This window comes from Orycteropus afer, unplaced genomic scaffold (genome assembly GCF_000298275.1).
Source record: "Orycteropus afer afer isolate SDZICR_OR568_19922 unplaced genomic scaffold, OryAfe1.0 scaffold00002, whole genome shotgun sequence".
Classification (NCBI taxonomy): domain Eukaryota; kingdom Metazoa; phylum Chordata; class Mammalia; order Tubulidentata; family Orycteropodidae; genus Orycteropus; species Orycteropus afer.
Genome location: NW_006921589.1, coordinates 9,416,328 through 9,427,969, shown reverse-complemented (window position 1 = coordinate 9,427,969; position 11,642 = coordinate 9,416,328).

Genomic DNA, 11,642 nt, shown 5'->3' with positions numbered 1-11,642 from the left:
TATAGCAGGGATTGTGGGGCTGGCGCGGGATCGGGCAGTGTTTCGTTCCACTGTGCATGGGGTCACTATGAGTCAGAAACGACTCGACGGCACTTAACAACAACAACAACAACAACAACAACATCACTATGGAAGGATTGCCCAACCTTCCTTCCAAGGAGTGGCTGGTGGGTTTGAACTACCAGCCGTCTGGTTAGCAGGCAAGTGTTTTAGCTACTATGCTAGCAGAGCTCCCTGAAAATACTTAGTCAGCTGCAAAACACAAAATACCTAGTCAGCGTATGGGGCAAATCAAACGAGATCATGTATGGAAAGCACCTGCTGCTGCAATTGACATGCTGTTGTTAGCTGCTATTGAGTGGACCTCAACTCATGGGAACCCCTGGAGGACAGACAAAACACTGCCAGATCCCATGCCACCCCCATGATCAGTTGTGGATGTGACTGTCGTGACTCATAGGGTTTTCGTTGGTTGAATTTCATAAGTATGTAGGCAGGCTTTTCTTTCAGTCCATCTTAATCTGCAAGATCTGCTGAAGCTGGTTCAGCCTCATAGCAACATGCAGGCCTCCATGATCAGACAGGTGGTGGCTGCACTTGAGGTATATTGGCCAGAAGTCAAACCTGGGTCTTCCACATAGAAGGTGAGAATTCTACCACAGAATCACCAGTGTCTCATTCTCGTTGCTCATACCTAGGCAGCTACAGACCCTGTCCTGCCCTTCTTTGGTGCTTTCTTTCCCACACGTAGAAGTTGACAGTGAGCTAGAAATAAGTATATGTTCCTGTCCTTCTCTTCTCATCTAGAGCTTGTAGTACTGTATAATGACTGTCTATTATTTGTCTCATTTGACCTGACCTCTAGAACCACAATAAAGCACACCCCATACTTAAGAAATGTGGGTGGTGGGAGTCCACCTGCAAAAGTGGTCAGACAGAACGTGGAACCAGATACACTGGCTTCTGAGTGTATCTGAGTCATGTGATGCATGTTCACCTGCATTTGACGTTGTTATATGGCCTATTCCTTTGTCTTTAAGCTTCAGGCACCTGGCCTCAGAATCCTCTGTTTCCTGATTTGTTGGTTTTCACCTGAGGTCCTTATATGTAGATGGTTATTATTTGGAAATACATTAGATGTTATCTAATCAAGGAATTTTCAAATTGTGTTTCTAAAGACAGCATAACCATTTCTTTAAAAAATCTTATGAGAAAGTATAAATGAATGAAATAGAGAAAAATTCTAATTGCTCTTTTATAAGCAAGACTGGAAGGGGTGGGTCTTTGTTTTTCTTTCCCTTCATTCACCCCCAACTCCACCCCCTTGTTATTCCCAGGAATAATAGTTAAAAACCATTGATTCTAGTCGGATCTTCTCTGAATGTAAATTATGAAAGGATAATTGATCTATTCAAGGCCACACGGTTAATTAGTAGAAGAGCCAGTCTAGGGCACAGGTGTACTGGTTTGGGGTCTATTTGGGAAGGACATGCTATTTGCAGCTCCTTTATTGGGCTGTAAAATCAGGAAATTTTCTCCTTTTTCTCTTGCCCCCCAGCTTACTGTTCCTGACATGGTATGTAATGGACAACAGTATAGCTCAGGTCAAGATTTTTGCTTGAACAGAAAGTACAGGTTTATACATGTAGATACAGATGTGGAGTACATAAAAAGTGGCTGTTCTGGTTACCTAGTGCTGCTCTGACAAGAATATATACCACAAATGGGATGGCCTTAACAGTTTATTCTTATAATTTGGAGGCTTTAAGTCCGAGTTCAAGGTCCCAGGCTCTAGGGGCTGCATGAGAGCCCCTCAGCCTTGGGCTTCAGCTCTGCCTCTAGCTCCTGGCCCATGGAAGCTAGAGGCTTTTCTTTACTCAGGCATACTAGCTGCTGAGGCTGCCAAGGCAAGGTTGACAAGTAAAAAGGCACAGTCCCGATATTACCAAATCACATGGTAGGTCATTAATTCAAGTCCGTTGTACATCCCAGGATTGGCAGAGCATGACAGGCTGCTGAACAACGACACGGCTACATGAAGGGTCCAAGCGTGCCATGGGCTAGAGACCATTCCTAAGGCTTCTCCTTATATACGGGAAACAGTAGCTGTCCCAAAGACAGCTACTCAGCTGCTTGTGGTAGATCTCAGCATGGAGTTGATTGCCAGTTTTATAATGGGGAATAGCTACCACTAGCTGCCCAGTCACTTAACCAGGCCCAGCCAAGTTGACACGCAAATGTAGCTACCACAGTGGCATTACATAGAACAAGCACTCAAGGCTGTGAATTCAGAAACCTTTTTTTTTTTTTTTTTTTAAACATACCTCCTTTCAAACCCTCAGGAGTCTCTGGGTGGTGCAAATGGTTAAAACATGCAGCTGCTAACAGGAGGTTGATGGTTTGAGTTCACCCAGAGGTGCCTTGACAGAAAGGCTTGGTGGTTGACTTCTGAAAAGTGAGTCACTGAAAACCCAGTGGTGCACGGTTCTACATGACACACATGGAGTAGACATGAGGCACAGCCACTGGCAAATGGCTAGTTCATCATTTTACCATGTACTGCCCACTGTGCTTAGTGCATTGTATATATAATTTTATTGAATTCTCGTTATGGTCTTATGTCCCTGAGTTGACTTTGACTTATGGGTGTACAGTAGAGCAAAACATTGCCTATTTTTGCATCACCCCCACAATTGCCAACATATTTGAGTTCACTGTTGCAGCTACTGTGCCAGTCCATCTCACCAACGATCTGCCACATCCTTGTTGACCCTTTACTTTACAAATATGATGTCCTGGTCTAGCAGTCTGTCTCTCATGATGTCGTGTCCAAAGCAAGTGAGTCAGAAAATGTTGTGTTGTGAGGTTTTCAATTATTTATTTTTGAAAATATATCACCAGGCATTTCTTCCTAGTCTGTCTTAATCTGGAAGCTCCACTGGAACTTGTCCACCATGGTGACCCTATTGGCATTTGAAATACCGGTGGCCTAGCTTCCAGCCTCACAGCAACACACGAGCTCCTAGAGTATTACAAACTGACAGATGTTGGTGGAATGATCCTACAGGTATGTATTATTATCCTTATTTTGCAGATGGGGAAAACAATGTTCAGAGAAGTTATGTACCTTCCTGGGGTCATACAACTTGTGCTCTGTCACCCAGATGACCCAAAGCCTATCCTTTTCTTTTTGTTTTTCAGCATGCTGCTTTCCCAGAAAGTTTCCATTATTTATGGTTGAACCAAATCAACCAACCAAGGATGATTTTACCTGCTTAAAACACAGTTCTGAACTCTTACTTGAGATGAAACTATTTGGATAGATAGACTTTGCTACTCACACCTGCAAAAGCTGATCTACTCCTTAGAAATGCATTTGACTGTCAGTGGGAGTGGGTTTATAGTTGTCAAGTGAGCTGTCTGAAGTGACAAGTGGCTATGATTGGCATTCAGTGTCTTCCTGGCTCATTTTAATTGTTCCTTTTGGTTGGAGTGAATAAACCTTTTGTTCTTAAGTTGATAATGATAGGCTTCTATTGCTCTTTTTATTTCCATGAGGGATCTATCTACATTTTTTTTTTTTTTAAATTCCATTACATACACATCTGTGGTTACTCTTATTTTTCTAAATGTAATTATCCAGCTAGGCTAAATTATGGAAAAGAAATTATAACAATCTTTTCTTGCCAACAATCTGAATCTGGCCAGCACATTCCTGGTGGTTTGAATGGTGGGTAGAGTTTCTCTTTCTTTTTTCTTTGCTTGCCTGCCCCCAGAATCCTTTTAGACTCTAGACTGCTTTCTTGTGGGACTGGCATTTCTTAAGGTCGTTCCCGGAGCAGAGCACTATGGCCAATAGCATATTTATCCATATTCTGTAAGGACAGGCATATTTTAACTTTCATATTAATTTTGAGTTATTGTTATACAGAAAACAAAAATACACATGGTAGCTTTTATATATGAGTTTTTTATACATTATGACAGAATGAAGTCATATTTAAATTCATAACTGGGATTTGGAATGTGGTATTAGCCTGTGTAATACATAATCAAACTATTTTTAGTGAGAGTGAAAACAATAATTGCAACAATTCTTAAGAAAGCTGGCTTAAGCTAAAAGGCATTGAGGTAGAATTACAGCAATTAAAGAAAAAGAGACTCTAAATTGCTTTTAGTCATTCGTTTTTGGTTGGCTGCAGAGTCCACACAGTGTGAGTGTGGTTCCTGTTCTCCTGGAACATTGCAGGAGTGCAAACTGGCCTAGCACGCTGGGTATGAAACTGGCAGTGATGAATAAATGTCTGTGTCACTTACCTTATACCTCACAAGTTTCATTCCTGGGTGGACACCCCAGAAACTCTTGAAAATCCACAAGAGACAAATACAAAGATGTCCTGTGCTTGCCATTCATGGTAACAGTAACTGGAAATGATCTGAGTATCCTTCCTTAAGGGAATGTTGTTATTATGTGCTGTTGAGTCAGTTCCAACTCACAGCGACCTTATGTGCAACAGGACAAAACACTGCCAGGTCCTGGGCCATCCTCACAATCATTGCTTTGTTTGGACCTATTGGTGCACCCACAGTGCCTATCCATCTGGTTAAGGTCTTCTTCTTTTCCTTTACTTTACCAGACCTGAGGTCCTTCTCCAGGGACTGGTCCCTCCTAATAACATGTCCGAAGTATTTGTAGTGTCTCAGGACATCATTCTTTGCCTGTCTGGCACCCCTTTGTGTCCCCTCTGCTGCTACCTTGCTATACCTCTGTGTCTACTGTGTTTGAGGAAGGCCATTAGGCAGTTCTGGGTAATAGAAACTGCTCAGTGGTGCCCTCCCTTCAAGGGGTGCTCAGGCTGTGTGCCATGCCTGCCATGTCTTAGTGTTATGCCTTTGAGTCTTAAAGAAAATTTTAGGTGGAAAAATAAGCATTGGTTTGCAAGTATTTGGTCTAAAGGAAGAGACATTCAACAGCAAGACCTCATCATTCACTTAACTCTTCCAGATGGGCAACCTCAGAAGCCAGCCGCCTGGGATGTTTGCTCTCCTACCTTCTGGCTCTGTGACTCTGAGCAAGTGATTTAACTCCTCTGTTCTCCACGGTTCTAATCTGTAGCATGAGCCTAATATGAGTACCGATCTTGTAGGGCTGCTGTGAGGCTCAAATGAGCCAATCTATGTAAAGTAGTTGAAATGATGCCTGGCTCCTAGTAAATACTATATTAATGCTAGCTGCTGCTAGTACTTCTCTGTTCAACAACTGTTTTATTAAGCATTAAATATAAAGTGCTGTGGTGATACTCGGTGCTCATGACATCCAAACAGGAAGAGAAGAGCCAGAAAAATGCAAAAGCAGATATATGGAGCAAAGTAACCTGGGTCACATCATGTATGATTGGGAATGTCACTAAATAGCAAGGTATTAAAGCAAATGTGCTATTAATTTTCCTTTGATGAGGTGAACGAGTTTAATGTTGAGCAGAATATACCATTCTGCAACTGGATCTCACCAGCTGGCTCCAGTGCATGGCAAAATATTTCTTCTGGTTTTAGAGAAAATCATGCTGGCCATTTGTGCATCCTGGATGCACCCACACACCTGATTCTCTGAGGTAAATGCTGTGTCACCACGACTTTGCTCCCCGGGGCCCGGTTCCCAAGAAAAGCAATACACAGAGGCAGCAATGGGGGTGAGCCTTTGGGAGGGGCCAGAAAGACTGGAAAAGGGTGTCCTAACTTCAGGCTCTGTCTCACATCACAAAGGAAGTTTATGGTCGTCAACTGGCCATGGCTTAAGCAGATAGGACTAGTTTCCACTCCAGCGCAGGGATCCACAAAATATCCCCTCCCGAGTCTTCTCTCGGAGTGTTCTCTTTTCCAGGCTTGGCACGAAGGTTTTACTGAGCCCTGTCCCGCCCACACGACAGAGAATAAGAAATCTAGCTGTCGTTAAGACTATTCCAACTTATGGCCACCCCACGTGTGTCAGAGTAGAACCATGCTCTAATGGCTGACTTTCTGGACGTTCAGGGCCAGGCCTGTCTTTACAGGTGTCTCTGGATGGACTCAAACGTCCAGTTTTCCAGCGAGCAGCCGAGCATGCTAATTGTTTCCACCATGCAGGAGCTCCACAGCACTGTCCCGACAGCATCCTGCAAAACAAATCGTAGCAGCAAAGAGGCCTCTGTTCAAACTGCAGCAGGTCCTCTTATCTCCTCCACAGTTCTTGGTGCTGGTGCTGAGGAGTGACTGGCTATTCTATTAAAAAGTCATCGAGGGCTGCTTTGGCTCCATATCAACTTGTTGTTGTTGTTGTTGTTTGCCGTCGAGTCGGCCCTGACTCATAGCGACCCCTCCTTGGGTTTCCGAGGCAGTATCACTACGGAAGTAGGATTGCCCAACCTATCAACTAACTAACAGTAATTTTAAGACCTTAGGGTTTTTGTTCTGTTTGTTTTTTTTTCACTATAAACCAGTGGTTCTCAAATTGATGACACATTAGAATTATCTGGGGAGCTTTAGAAAATACTGGTGCCTGGGTCCCACTAGCAGAAAATCTGATTTAAATGAGGCCTTGCCTCAGGATTTTGGTCATTCTAATATGCAGTAAGGTGTATGGATCAGTCTTCAACCATGGCCCATGTTGTCATATCAGTAGAAGTGACTTTTGTCTTATGGACTTGCTAATTGACAAGGAAATACCTCCTTGGACACAAGTTTTTGAGTGTGAGAATATAGTGAGGAAATCCTCCTCCGGGAGCCCACAGTAACCCTCCGGGAGCATCTATACTCTTTGGCAATTTGTACAAAGTTCAGAGTTTCCCACACGGGGAACTGAGGCACAGGTTTACTAACAGTGCTCGGCTGGAGGTACAGATAACAGCAGCTGAGCCTGAGTCCTCAGAAAGCCTTGTTGTTGTTAGTTTCTGTCCAGTCAGCCCCCAGCTCACGAAGATCCCATCCACAATGGAATGAAATGCTACCGGGTTCCGTGCCATCCCTATGATCGACTGTAGAGTCTTCTGTCCTGTGCCTGATTTTCAGAAGTAAATCACCAGGCCTGTGTTCCTAGTCTGTCTGAGTTTGGAAGCTCTGCTGAAACCTGTTTCACATCATGGCAGCATTCAAGCCTCTACTGACAGACAGGTGGAGGCTGAGGATGAAGTAGGTCCCTTGTCTGGAAATCAATCACCATCTCCCACATGGGAGGTGAGAATTCTATCACTGCACCACCAAGGCCTCAGGTCAGCCTACCCTACTGCTGTTGAGTAGACTCTGCAACTCTGTAGGACAGAGAACTGCCTCATAGGGTTTCCAAGGCTATCATCTTTACAGGAGTGCACTGTCACATTTATCTCCTATTGAGCAGCTAGTGAGTTTGAATCACTGGCCTTTCAATTAACAGCCAAGAGCTTAACCACTGCACCACCAGGGCTCCTGTAAGAAAACCTAAACTAAAACCAAACTCATTGCCCTCACGTCGGATCCAACTCACAGCGACCTGTCTTGGGTTTTCTAGGCAGTGTCACTACGGAAGTAAATTGCCCAACCTTCCTTCTGAGGAGTGGCTGGTAGGTTTGAACTGCCAACCTTCTGGTTAGCAGTCAGGTGAGTGCTTTAGGCACTATATATATGTGTGTGTATCTCCTAAAGCAGAGAGCAAAACAGGGCCTGAAATGAGTGTGAAAAAGTATATTTCCATTTCTTCCTTTTAAGGAAGTTAAAGAAAAGAAGGAGTATTGCAGTTTAATATAATAAACTATTAAAAGTAGTTGTGGAGGTGGTTTAAAAACCTCCTGGGTGATCTTCATGGGTTCTATGAACTTTTGCAGGCAGTTCAGTTCATGTCGATTGCATTTAGCAAATGGTATTTCTTTTATTGTTTTCATTTTCCTGATTTGGTGTATTCAAAATACTACGCCATCTGCCAAAGGTCATGGAGAAATCCAGGCACCAGCATGGCTTCCCCTTGAGGAACCCAGTTATTGTTGCCCTTCCCAGGGGTACCCTCCCTCTGATGTTGCAAAGTCAATTACTGGAACTAACACCATTGCTATTCTGTCATTCTGCAGGCCATGAATGCTGTTGCTACTTCCAAAAGCTGTTTAGGGGCTTCTGAAGATACTGGAAACCCCGTGCAGTGTCTGATACTCATCCTATTCCAACGGTGCAGAGCAGGAAACCCAGGGATGGGGATGGAGGGAGAGGCTCTGTGTGTCAGCATGCATTTTTTAAACACTTTTCAGTGTTATTCAAACTCCTGTCTTACAGATGCTTAGCAGAATGTGCAAGCAGTTAACCATTCACAGGCTGTGGATTTTAGCATCACCAAATAGATCTGTATTGGCAAGACAAAGAGTTTCAATATAGAAATATTTTTTAAAAATCAGAGTTCATGATCTAATATGAGCAGATGTACTATTTGAGAAATAGGGCCTACTGTCTATAATCAGGAAGTTTCCATATAATCTGAAATGCATATTCTTCCCACTTATATAAACTTACATAATTATTTCTGCATTTTTAATAGCTTTCTGAATGTGAAGGGTTGTTTTCCTGCAGACATTTGAGAGATGGAATAGAGCACATCATCTAATGGCTTCATTCCATTTTTAATATAATAAACTATTAAAGTAAATCAACATGGGGTAAATCTTTATGGCCTTGGCTTTGGCAATGGACTATTAGCTTTAACACCAAAAGCATGAGCAACAAAAGAATAGTCAATTAGACTTCATCATAATTAAAATCTGTGCATCAAAGACATGATCAAGAACCTAAAAAGACAATCTACAGAGTGAAAGAAAATATTTCTAAGTCGTGTATGTGAGATAGTCTGGTATTTGAATTCATAAAGAACTCTCACAATTTAACAACAAAAAGACCAACGACCCAATTAAAAAATGAGCAAAGGACTTGAATAGATATTTATCCAAAGAAGGTATACAGATGACAAGTAAGCACATGATAAGATGCTCACCATCAGCAGTCATTAGAGAAATGCAAATAAAACCACAGTGGGGTATACCACTTTGCACCCATTAGGTTATCTATAATAAAACCCAAACCAAACCAAAACAGAACAAAACAATAAAATAACTGTTGATGAGGATGTACAAAGTTGGAACCCTTGTCCATTGCTAACGGGAATATAAAATGGTTCAGCTTCTGTGGAAAACAGCTTGGCAGTTCCTCAAGAAATTAAACATAAAATTACCATGACCCATAATTCCACTCCTAGCTACGTACTCAAAAGGATTGGAAATGGGTACTCAAGTAAATGCACACACAGATTCATAGCAGCACTATTCGTAGTAGGCAAAAGGTGGAAACAGCCCAAATGTCTATTAAAAGAAGAATGAATAAACAAAATGTGGTATATACATACAACGAGGTATTATTCAGTCATAAAAAGGAGTCAGGTGCTGATACATGCTACAGCATGGATGAACCTGGAAAATATCATGCTAAGTTAAAGGAGCCAGACACAAAAGTTCACATATTGTTTAATCCAATTACGTGACAAGCCAAACCCACTGCCATTGAGTCGGTTCCAACTCATAGTGACCGCCACTGGGTTTCCAAGGCTGTAAATCTTTATGGAAGCAGACTGCCTCATCTTTCTTCTGTGGAGTGGCTGGTGGGTTTGAACCACCAACCTTCTAGTTAACAGTCAATATCTTAATCAGTGCACCACTAGAGCTCCTTATTTGTATGAAATATGCAGATAAATACATCCATAGAGACAGAATGCAGATTGGTCATAGCCAGGAGACGGGAGAGAAGGAAGAACCAGCTTAATGGGTGAGGAGTTTTACTGTGGAGTGATGGAAATGCTTAGAAACTTGAGAGAGATGGTGGGTGCGCAATACTGTAAATGTGCTAAACACCACGGAATTGTTTACTTTAAAATGGTTTACTTTATGTTATTTGAATTTCACCTCAATAAATTCTTAAAAACAACAGACCAACATTTGTCATTTCAAACAGAAATCAATTTTGTGTTTCAGATAAAATACCATTTGGAACAAGGTTTCATAAAATTTTAGAGCTGCAAATTGTCTGGGATATTATGATGTCTAGCCTAGCTTAATCCCTTTAAAAATCTGCCCTAGCAATGACCTCTGTAAGACTGTGCATCAGTGAAACAGGCTCCTGGAAAATCTACATTCTAAGAGTCAGTTTCGCAGATACCCCATGTCACCTGCTCATACGCCTCCATCTGTATTCTTCTAAGTCAATAGCTTTTACTTGTTTTCTGGCTCATTTTCTTAGAGCTCCAAGTTCATGCATTGACTATGTACCTTTCAGTAGCTTCCAGCTTGGGGCCCTTTGTGCGTGTGTGTGTCTGAGCTTATTACTTATCCCTGGAGTTAATTATTTCCTTCGTGGTGAGAAAGGAAAGGGCAGCCCCTGACTGCTGTCAGCTGGGAGCTGTCTGGCTCTAACAGCCTGACCACGGAGTTCTGCTGAATATAAACAATTTTCCAGAACATCAATATCAGACAATGCCACTCTCCGACCATGAGTAGAGCAAGACAAAAACAAAGCCATGCCATGAGCATGCCTGAGCATAGTTAAAGATGAGAGTGCTCCAAGCCATACATGACCCACCACTCCCTTTGCTGGTTCACATGGGAGACCACTGCTTATTTACCAATTACAGATTTCCCCCACTCTGTTCTTCTTGTCTGATGAAAAGTAATTATGAAGATAGTCAAGTGGAAGAATCACCCCTGCTTTCTGATAGCACCCAATTCCGAACAAAACAGTGCTTTCTTGAACCTTCCTTAAAATTACCGGAAGCCCAAGTTCTAATACAACCTCATCCTAAAACTCTTTTTATGCAACATCCATCCTATGGACCTCCATATGGATGAACAATTTGTGGTATAGACATAAAATGGGATGTAAACATACATTGGGCTATGTTGTTATCCTGCCTGGTGCAATGAGCCAAAAAGCCTGACTTTATTGAATGTAGGTGTATTTCTAGTGGTCTTTAGCTGATGGTATTAGCCACAGAGAACCCATTTCTGTGGACCATCTGTTGAATAACAGCAATCCTTCTTGACATAGTCTGTAACCTCCCATACACTGGGTACTAGTTTCCTGGGTAGCCCCACCAGGAGTGGGCTTGTTTTATGAGCAGATTTGAGAAATCTATTCTAATTCTCAATTAGAGAATAGAATCTAATCTATTATCAATTGTAAGATGAGAAAAATCAAGCGAAGTGGTGACTTTTCCTAGGGCCACCAGGCAGTTAGTGGCAGAGCCATTATTAGCACCCAATCTTTTCATGCCTGGTTTAGTGCTTTTTCTGCTCTACCATGCTGACTACTTAAAGACGTACAACTTCCAAGTATAATGCACCTTTGCGCACTAAATTCAATTTACTATCCATTTCTACTTAATTGAGCTTGGTTTCCATTCTCTCCTTAGAAAACACTTTAACCTTCAAATACTGGGCTCTGTCCAATGCATGGCTACCCACAAGTCACTGTTAGCTTTTATTTTCAGAGCTCCTGTGGGTACTTTTGGTGGGGGCCCTAATTTCTTTTTTTTTTCACTTCTTTTTTTTTTTTTTTTAATTAGGATTTGGGTGAAGATTTACAGAGTAAATTCACTTTTCATACAGCAG